An 11,285-nucleotide genomic window follows, 5' to 3' on the forward strand; every position below is an offset into this window, starting at 1 on the left:
ACCTACAGAGTTTCTGGCACAGTTTTTACAAATTGCTGACACAGTACATGATAAGGAAGTAGATCAGGATGTCTACAGATTGTTACTATTTCCATTTGCTGTAAAAGACCAAGCTAAGAGGTGGTTAAATAACCAACCTAAGGACAACATAAAGACATGGAAATAGCTGTGAGAAAAATTCCTGAATCACTATTTTCCTCCAAAATGGATGACACAGCTAAGGCTGAGCATCCAAGGCTTTAAACAAGGAGATAATGAATCCCTTTATGATGCTTGGGAGAGATACAGAGAGATGCTAAGAAAATGCCCCTCTGAAATGTTTTCAGAGTGGGTGTAGTTAGACATCTTTTATTATGGGCTTATAGAGAAAGCTCAAATTTCTCTAGACTACTCATCTGGTGGATCAATACACATGAGAAAGACAATAGAAGAAGCTCAAGAGCTTATTGATATAGTTGCCAGAAATCAGCATCTGTACCTAAGCAGTGAACCTTCCATCAACGAAGAGGCTAAAACAGTAACTGCTGAACTCAGTCCTACAGAACAAGTTAGTGAATTCAATCAACAACTGGATTTTCTAACAAAACAGATAGCCAAATTCAAGGAGATACTACAAGAAATAAGAATGGCTAATATGAATATGGAAATACAGTTGAAGTAAACAGAACAGTAGTTATCAAAACAAATAACAGAAGAGTGCCAAGCAGTTCAATTAAGAAGTGGAAAAATATTAAATACCTCACTTCAAGGCAGCAGGAAGCCAAGAAATGAACAGACTGCTATCCAAAATCCCTCTAAGGACAGTCAGAGCTCAGAGAGGAATAATTCTGGCGCTCAAATGCCAGAAAATGGGTGGGAAGCTGGCGTTGAACGCCCAACCCATGCTCAGTCCTGGCGTTCAACGCCAGAAACAAGCAAAGAATTCGTGTTGAACGCCCAAAGGAAGCACAGTTCTGGCGTTCAGACGCTAGAAATTGATAAGGAGTTGGCGTCTAACGCCACTCCAGCTTCCACCCCTGGTATTCAAAAACTAGTGGGGGATCAGACACATACAAGTGCTGATAGCAACTCCTCTAAAAAGGCTTCTCAACCCACGGCTGTAGGCAATAAACCTGCAACAACTAAGGTTGATGAATACAAAGCCAAAATGCCTCATCCTCAAAAACTCCGTCAAGCGGAACAGGATAAGCAATTTGCCCGCTTTGCAAACTATCTCAGGACTCTTGAAATAAAGATTTCGTTTGCATAAGCACTTGAGCAAATACCCTCTTATGCTAAGTTCATGAAAGAGATCTTAAGTCATAAGAAGGATTGGAGGAAAACTGAAAAAGTTTATCTCACTGAAGAATGCAGTGCAGTCATTCTGAAAAGTTTACCTGAGAAGCTTAAAGATCTCGGAAGCTTTATGATACCATGCACATTAGAAGGTACTTGTACCAAGCAAGCTCTATGTGATCTTGGGGCAAGTATCAACCTAATACCTGCATCTACTATCAAAAAGCTTGGGTTGAATGATGAAGTCAAACCAACCTGGATATGTCTCCAACTTGCTGATGGTTCCATTAAACACCCATCAGGAATGATTGAAGACATGATTGTCAAGGTTGGGCCATTTGCCTTTCCCACTGACTTTGTGGTGCTAGAAATGGAGGAGCACAAGAGTGCAACTCTCATTCTAGGAAGACCTTTCCTAGCAACTGGCCGAACCCTTATTGACGTCCAAAAAGGGGAAGTAACCCTGAGAGTCAATGAGGATGAGTTTAAGCTGAATGTTGTCAAAACTATGCAGCATCCAAACACCCCAAATGACTGCATAAGCGTTGATATTATTGACTCTCTGGTAAAAGAGGTCAATATGACTGAGAGTCTCGAATCAGAGCTAGAGGATATCTTTAAAGATGTTCAGCCTGATCTGGAGGAACCAGAGAGAATAATAGAACCTCTGAAAATCCCTCAGGAAGAGGAGAAACCTCCCAAACCCGAGCTCAAACCATTACCACCATCCCTGAAATATGCATTTCTGGGAGAAGGTGATACCTTTCCTGTAATCATAAGCTCCACCTTAGAGCCATAGAAAGAGGAAGCACTAATTCAAGTGCTAAGGACACACAAGACAGCTCTTGGGTGGTCCATCGGTGATCTTAAGGGCATTAGTTCAGCCAGATGCATGCATAAGATCCTATTGGAAGGTGATGCTAAGTCAGTGGTTCAACCACAAAGGCGGCTGAATCCAGCCATGAAGGAGGTGGTGCAGAAGGAGGTCACTAAATTACTAGAGGCTGGGATTATTTATCCTATTTCTGATAGCCCTTGGGTAAGCCCTGTCCAAGTCGTCCCTAAGAAGGGTGGCATGATAGTGGTTCATAATGAAAAAAATGAACTGGTTCCTACAAGAATAGTTACAGGGTGGCATATGTGTATTGATTACAGAAGGCTCAATACAGCTATCAGAAAGGATCATTTTCCTTTACCATTCATAGACCAGATGCTAGAAAGACTAGCAGGTCATGAATACTACTGCTTTCTGGATGGATATTCAGGTTATAATCAAATTGCAGTAGATCCCCATGATCAAGAGAAAACAGCATTCACATGCCCATCTGGAGTATTTGCATACAGAAGGATGCCATTTGGTCTGTGCAATGCACCTGCAACCTTTCAAAGATGCATGCTCTCTATTTTCTCTGATATGGTAGAAAAATTTCTGGAAGTCTTCATGGATGACTTTTCAGTGTTTGGAGACTCATTCAGCTCCTGTCTTGACCATCTAGCACTTGTTCTAAATAGATGCCAAGAGACTAATCTGGTTTTAAACTGGGAGAAATGTCACTTTATGGTGACTGAAGGAATTGTCCTTGGGCACAAAATTTCGAACAAGGGAATAGAGGTGGATCAAGCTAAGGTGGAGGTAATTGAAAAATTACCACCATCTGCCAATGTTAAGGCAATCAGAAGCTTTCTGGACATACAGGATTCTATAGGAGGTTTATAAAAGATTTTTCAAAAATTGCCAAACCTCTGAGTAATCTGCTAGCTGCTGCCACGCCATTTATCTTTGATAAGGAGTGTTTGTAGGCGTTTGAGACTCTAAAAGCTAAGCTGGTCATAGCACCAGTCATCTCTGCACCAGACTGGACATTACCATTTGAACTGATGTGTGATGCCAGTGACCATGCCATTGGTGCAGTGTTGGAACAAAGGCATGACAAGCTTCTACACGTCATTTACTATGCCAGTCGTATTTTAAATGACGCACAGAAGAACTACATGATGAGCGGATAATTTATACGCTTTTTGGCATTGTTTTTATATAGTTTTTAGTAAGTTTGAGCTACTTTTAGGGATGTTTTCGTTAGTTTTTATGTTAAATTCACAATTCTGGACTTTACTATGAGTTTGTGTGTTTTTCTGTGATTTCAGGTAAATTCTGGCTGAAATTGAGGGATTTGAGCAAAACTCTGAAGAAGGCTGACAAAAGGACTGCTGATGCTGTTGGAATCTGACCTCCCTGCACTCGAAATGAATTTTCTGGAGCTACAGAACTTCAATTGGCGCGATCTCAACGGCGTTGGAAAGTAGACATCCAGAGCTTTCCAGCAATATATAATAGTCCATACTTTATTCGGAGATTGATGATGTAACTTGGCGTTGAACGCCAAGTACATACTGCTGTCTGGAGTTAAACGCCAGAAAAACGTCATGATCCGGAGTTGAACGCCCAAAACACGTCATAACTCGGAGTTCAACTCCAAGAGAAGCCTTAGCTCGTGGATTGATCAAGCTCAGCCCAAGCATACACCAAGTGGGCCTCGGAAGTGGATTTATGCATCAAATACTTACTCATGTAAACCCTAGTAGCTAGTCTAGTATAAATAGGATAAGTTACTATTGTATTAGACATCTTTTGACCGTTTTGATCTTTTGACAGTTTAATCTCTTGAATATTCAGTCACTTGATCATGGAGAGGGCTGGCCATTCGGCCATGCCTGAACCTCTTTCACTTATGTATCTTCAACGGTGGAGTTTCTGCACACCATAGATTAAGGGTGTGGAGCTCTGCTGTACCTCAAGTATTAATGCAATTCTATTTTCTTTTATTCAAATCTCTCTTATTCTTATTCCAAGATATTCATTCGTACCCAAGAACATGATGAATATAATGATGAAAGTGACGATCATTATCATTCTCACTTATGAACGCACGTGATTGACAACCACTTCCGTTCTACATGCAACCGAGCTTGAATGCGTATCTCTTAGATTCCCCAACAGAATCTTCGTGGTATAAGCTAGATAGATGGCGGTATTTATGAGGATCCGGAAAGTCTCACCTTGTCTGTGGTATTCCGAGTAGGATCCTGGGAATCCGGAAAGTCTCACCTTGTCTGTGGTATTCCGAGTAGGATTCCGGTAATGAATGACTGTGACGTGCTTCAAACTTGCAAGTGTTGGGCGTTAGTGACAAACGCAAAAGGATCAAGGGATTTTATTCCAGTAGGCGCAGGAACCAACCAGTGATTAGCCGTGCTGTGACAGAGTGCGTGAGCGTAGTTTTCACTGCGAGGATGGGATGTAGCCATCAACCATGGGTGATGCCTCCAGACGATTAGCCGTGCGAGTGACAGCCGCATAGGATCATTTTCCCGAGAGGATTGAAAGTAGCCACCGCTGATGGTGAACCCCTATACACAGCTTGCCATGGAAAGGAGTAAGAAGGATTGAGTTGAAGCAGGGAGAGCAGGCGTCCTTGAGCCATACAGTATCTCCATTCGCTTATCTGAAATTCCCACCAATGAATCTGCATAAGTATTCTATCCCTTTTATTATTTCTTCTTTTTATTATTAATTTTTGAACACATAAACAAATTTAATCTGCCTAACTGAGATTTACAAGGTGACCATAGCTTGCTTCATACCAACAATCTCTGTGGGATCGACCCTTACTCACGTAAGGTTTATTACTTGGACGACCCAGTACACTTGCTGGTTAGTTGAACGGAGTTGTGAGCTTCTCTAACAGTGCCTGAAACTCTTTAATCACAATTTCGTCCACCAAGTTTTTGGCGCCGTTGCCGGGGATTGTTCGAGTATGGACAACTGACGGTTCATCTTGTTGCTCAGATTAGGTAATTTTCTTTTCAAAAATCTTTTTCAAAAAAATTTTCTTTTATTTTTTGTTTTTTCCAAAAATATTTTCGAAAAAAAAATAATAAAAATACAAAAAAATCAGAAAATCATAAAAATCAAAAATATTTTGTGTTTCTTGTTTGAGTCTTGTGTTAATTTTTAAGTTTGGTGTCAATTGCATGCTTTAAAACTTTTTTCTTGCATTTTTCGAAAATCCCATGCATTCATAGTGTTCTTCATGATCTTCAAGTTGTTCTTGACAAGTCTTCTTGTTTGATCTTGATGGTTTCTTGTTTTGTGTCTTTTCTTGTTTTTCATGTGCATCTTTGCATTCATATTTTTCATGCATCAAAGATTTCTAAGTTTGGTGTCTTGCATGTTTTCTTTGCATCAAAAATTTTTCAAAAAAATATGTTCTTGATGTTCATCATGATCTTCAAAGTGTTCTTGGTGTTCATCTTGACATTCATAGCATTCTTGCATGCATTCATTGTTTTGATCTAAAAATTTCATGCATTAAGTATTTTTGTTGTTTTTCTCTTTCATAATTAAAAATTCAAAAAATCAAAAAATATCTTTTCCTTATTTTCCTCCAAATTTTCGAAATTTTGGGTTGACTTGGTCAAAAATTTTTAAAATTAGTTGTTTCTTACAAGTCAAGTCAAAATTTCAATTTTAAAGATCTTATCTTTTCAAAATCTTTTTCAAAAATCATATCTTTTTCATTTTTTTTATAAATTTCGAAAATTTCAAAAATCTTTTTCAAAATATTTTCAAAATCTTTTTCTTATCTTTTTATCAAATTTTCGAAAATTAAGCTAACAATTAATGTGATTGGTTCAAAAATTTGAAGTTTGTTACTTTCTTGTTAAGAAAGGTTCAAATCTTTAAATTCTAGAATCCTATCTTGTAGTTTCTTGTTAGTTAAGTAATTTTTAAAATTAAATCTTTTTCAAATATCTTTTTCAAATATATCTTTTTATCTTTTATCTTATCTTTTTCAAAAATTTTATCTTTTTTCAAAATTTGATTTCAAAATATCTTATCTAACTTCTTATCCTCTTATCTTTTTCAAAATTTGATTTCAAATCTTTTTCAATCAACTAACTAACTTTTTGTTTGTTTCTTATCTTTTTCAAAACCACCTAACTACTTTTCCCTCTCTAATTTTCGAAAATTCTCCCTCTCTTTTTCAAAAATTCTTTTTGTTTTAAATTTTAATTTTAATTATATTTTGTCTATGATTTTTCGAAAATACTAACCCCTTTTTCAAAAATTATTTTCGAAATCTCCCTTCTCTTTTCTTCTTCTATTTAATTATTTAATTACTAACACTTCTCTTCACCTCTCTTCATCTAAGAATCCGAACTTCTTATATCTCTTGTATTTGGATTCTTCTACCCCTTTCTTCTTCTACTAACACAAAGGAATCTCTATACTGTGACATAGAGGATTCCTCTTTCTTTTCTTGTTTTCTTCTCTTTCATATGAGCAGGAACAGGGAAAAGGGCACTCTTGTTAAAGTTGATCCAGAACCTGAAAGGACTCTGAAGAGAAAATTAAGAGAAGCTAAATTACAACAACCCAGAAACAACCTTTCAGAAATTTTCGAACAAGAGAAGGACATGGCAGCCGAAAATAATAATAATAATAATGCAAGGAGAATGCTTGGTGACTTCACAAAGCCAACATCCAAGTTTGATGGAAGAAGCATCTCCATTCCTGCCATTGGAGCAATAACTTTGAGCTTAAGCCTCAACTAGTTGCATTAATGCAACAAAACTGCAAGTTTTATGGACTTCCATCTGAAGATCCTTATCAATTTTTAACTGAATTCTTGCAGATCTGTGAGACTGTAAAGACGAATGGAGTTGATCCTGAAGTCTACAGACTCATGCTTTTCCCTTTTGCTGTAAGAGACAGAGCTAGAATATGGTTGGATTCACAACCTAAGGATAGCCTGGACTCCTGGGATAAGCTGGTCACTGCCTTCTTGGATAAATTCTTCCCTCCTCAAAAGCTGAGCAAGCTGAGAGTGGATGTTCAAACCTTCAAACAAAAAGATGGTGAATCCCTCTATGAAGCTTGGGAAAGATACAAGCAGTTGACCAAAAGATGTCCATCTGACATGTTTTCGGAATGGACCCTATTAGATATATTCTATTATGGTCTCTCTGAATTTTCGAAAATGTCATTGGACCATTCTACAGGTGGATCCATTCACCTGAAGAAAACGCCTGAAGAGGCTCAAGAACTCATTGACATGGTTGCAAACAACCAATTCATGTACACCTCTGAGAGGAATTCCGTGAATAATGGGATACCTCAGAAGAAGGGAGTTCTTGAAATTGATGCTCTGAATGCCATATTGGCTCAGAATAAAGTGTTGACTCAACAGGTCAACATGATATCTCAAAATCTGAATGGATTGCAACATGCATCCAACAGTACTAGAGAGGCAGCTTCTGAAGAAGCTTATGATCCTGAGAACCCTGCCATGGCAGAGGTTAATTACATGGGTGAACCTTATGGAAACACCTATAACCCATCATGGAGAAATCACCCAAATTTCTCCTGGAAGGATCAACAGAAGCCTCAACAAGGCTTTAATAATGGTGGACGCAATAGGCTGAGCAATAGTAAGCCATATCCATCATCTTCTCAGCAACAGACAGAGAATTCAGAACAAAACACTTCTAATTTAGCCAATATTGTCTCTGATCTGTCAAAGGCCACTTTCAGTTTCATGAATGAAACAAGATCCTCCATTAGAAATCTGGAGGCACAAGTGGGCCAGCTGAGTAAGAAAGTCATTGAAACTCCTCCCAGTATTCTCCCAAGCAATACAGAAGAGAATCCAAAAGGAGAGTGCAAGGCCATTGATTTAATCAATATGGCCGAATGCACAAGGGAGGAGGAGGACGAAAATCCTAGTGAGGAAGACCTCCTGGGACGTCCCTCAAGCAAGAAGGAGTTTCCTATTAAGGATCCAGAGGAATCTGAGGCTCATCTAGAGACCATAGAGATTCCATTAAATCTCCTTCCGCCATTCATGGGCTCTGAAGACTATTCTTCCTCTGAAGAGGATGAAGATGTGACTGGAGAGCAAGTTGCTCAATATTTAGGAGCTATCATGAAGCTGAATGCCAAGCTGTTTGGTAATGAGACTTGGGAAAGTGAACCTCCCTTGCTCATTAGTGAACTAGATACTTGGATTCAGAAAACTCTACCTCAAAAGAAACAAGATCCTGGCAAGTTCTTAATACCTTGTACCATTGGCACCATGAGCTTTGAAAAAGCTCTATGTGATCTGGGGTCAGGGATAAATCTTATGCCACTCTCTGTAATGGAGAAGCTGGGGATCATTGAGGTACAACCTGCCTTGTTCTCATTGCAATTGGCAGATAAGTCATTGAGACAAGCTTATGGAATAGTAGAGGACGTGCTAGTGAAGGTTGAAGGCCTTTACATCCCTGCTGATTTCATAATCCTAGACACTAGGAAGAAAGATGATGAATGCATCATCCTAGGAAGACCTTTCCTAGCCACAGCAGGAGCTGTGATAGATGTCAACAGAGGAGAATTAGTCCTTCAATTGAAGGGGGACTACCTTGTGTTTAAGGCACATGGCCATCCCTCTGTGACAGAAAAGAGTAAGCATGAAGAGCTTCTCTCAGTTCAGAGTCAAGAAGAGCCCACACAGTCAAACTCTAAGTTTGGTGTTGTGAAGCCACAACCAAACTCTAAGTTTGGTGTTCAGACCCCATATCCAAACTCTAAGTTTGGTGTTGGGACTACACACTAAAATTAACCTGATCACCTTGTGGCTCCATGAGAGCCATTGTCAAGCTATTGACATTAAAGAAGCGCTTGTTGGGAGGCAACCCAATTTTATTTATCTAATTTTATTTTATTTTGTTTCTTTGTTATTTTTGTGTTTTATTAGGTACATGATCATGAGGAGTCACGAAAAAAATCAAAAAAAATTAAAAACAGAGTCAAAAATAGAAGAAAAAAATTTTCACCCTGGAGGTAGCGCAGACTGGCGTTCAACGCCAGTAAGATGCATCTGGCTGGCGTTCAACGCCAGAACAGAGCACCATTCTGGTGCTGAACGCCAGGAACAAGCAACAACCTGGCGTTAAACGCCAGGAATGTGCACAGAGAGGACAAACTGGCGCTGAACGCCAGTAACAAGCATGAAACTGGCGTTCAACGCCAGAAACATGCATTACATGGGCGTTGAACGCCCAGAATGTGCACCAATGGGCGTTTGAACGCCAGAATGATGCACGAAGGCAATTTACATGCCTATATGGTGAAGGAATGGTATTTCTTTTCACCTCAGGATCTGTGGACCCCACAGGCTCACCTCAGGATCTGTGGACCCCACAGGATCCCCACCTACCATATTCCCACCTTTTCTTTTAATCCTAATCACACTCTCCTAATCCAAATCTCATTTCACTCTTCCCCATATCACACTTTCCAAAAACCTTCACCAATCACCTCAATTCCTCTTCCCAATTACCCCGTTCACCATTCACATCAACCCACTCTTCCCCATAAACCCCACCTACCTTCATAAAATTCAAATTCATTTTCCCACCCATTCCCACCCAAATTGGCCGAACCTATACCCTCCCCTCTCCCTATAAATACCCTTTCCTTCTACTTCATTTTTCACACAACACAACCCCTTCTTCTCCCACATAGCCGAACCTACTTCTCCCCCTCTCTTCCCTATTCTCTTCTTCTTCTTCTACTTTTCTTTTCTTTCTTGCTCGAGGGCGAGCAAAATTTTAAGTTTGGTGTGGTAAAAGCATAAGCTTTTTTTGTTTTTCCATTACCATCAATGGCACCTAAGGCCGGAGTATCCTCTAAAAAAGGGAAAGGGAAGACAAAAGCTTCCACCTCCGAGTCATGGGAGAAAGAGAGATTCATCTCCAAGAGCCATCAAGACCACTTCTATGATGTTGTGGCAAAGAAGAAGGTGATCCCCGAGGTCCCTTTCAAGCTCAAAAAGAATGAGTATCCGAAAATCCGACATGAAATCCAAAGAAGAGGTTGGGAAGTCCTAGCCAACCCCATGCAACAAGTCGGAATATTGATGGTTCAAGAGTTCTATGCCAATGCATGGATCACTAGGAACCATGATCAAAGTATGAACCCGAATCCAAAGAACTATATCACAATGGTTCGGGGGAAATACTTAGATTTTAGTCCGGAAAATGTGAGGTTGGCGTTTCACTTGCCTATGATGCAAGGTGATGAACGCCCCTACACTAGAAGGGTCAACTTTAATCAAAGGTTGGACCAAGTCCTTATGGACATATGTGTGGAAGGAGCTCAGTGGAGAATAGACTCCAAAGGCAAGCCAGTTCAACTAAGAAGACTGGATCTCAAGCCTGTGGCTAGAGGATGGTTGGAGTTCATCCAAAGATCCATCATTCCTACTAGCAACCGATCTGAAGTTACTGTGGATCAGGCCATCATGATCCATAGCATCATGATTGGAGAGGAAGTAGAAGTTCATGAGATCATCTCCAATGAACTCTACAAAATAGCCGACAAGTCCTCACCCATGGCACGGCTAGCCTTCCCTCACCTTATTTGCCATCTATGTTACTCAGTTGGAGTTATCATAGAAGGAGATGTCTCCATTGAAGAAGACAAGCCCATCACCAAGAAAAGGATAGAGCAAGCAAGAGAAGTTCCTCACGGCCCTCAAGAGGTGCATGAGGAAGCTCATCATCAACAAATTCCTGAGATACCTCAAGGAATGAACTTTCCTCCCAACAACTATTGGGAGAAACTCAACACCTCCTTAGAAGATTTGAGCCATAATGTGGAACAATTAAGGGTGGAACATCATGAGCACTCCATCATTCTCCAAGAAATAAGAGAAGATCAAAGAGCAATGAGGGAGGAGCAATAAAGGCAAGGAAGGGACATAGAAGAGCTTAAGAACATCATTGGTCCTTCAAGAAGAAGACGCCACTAGAGGTGGATTCATTCCTTGTTCTTTAATTTTTCTTTCTGTTTTCGGTTTTTAGTATTGTGTTTATCTATGTTTTTGTGTCTTTATTTCATGATCATTAGTATGTAACCATGCCTTAAAGCTATGAATAAATCCATTAATCCTTCACCTCTCTTA

At 39.7% G+C, this 11,285-nt stretch overlaps 1 non-coding gene across 1 annotated transcript; it reads right to left on the minus strand.

The window, feature by feature from the left end:
- Nucleotides 1-7,154: 7,154 nt before the first annotated feature.
- LOC112792853 (small nucleolar RNA R71) lies at nt 7,155-7,258 on the minus strand. The gene has a single exon (XR_003197574.1). It is a non-coding gene; the product is annotated as a small nucleolar RNA R71 (small nucleolar RNA).
- Between the last annotated feature and the right edge of the window lie 4,027 nt (nt 7,259-11,285).

Source organism: Arachis hypogaea, chromosome 3 (genome assembly GCF_003086295.3).
Source record: "Arachis hypogaea cultivar Tifrunner chromosome 3, arahy.Tifrunner.gnm2.J5K5, whole genome shotgun sequence".
Lineage (NCBI taxonomy): Eukaryota > Viridiplantae > Streptophyta > Magnoliopsida > Fabales > Fabaceae > Arachis > Arachis hypogaea.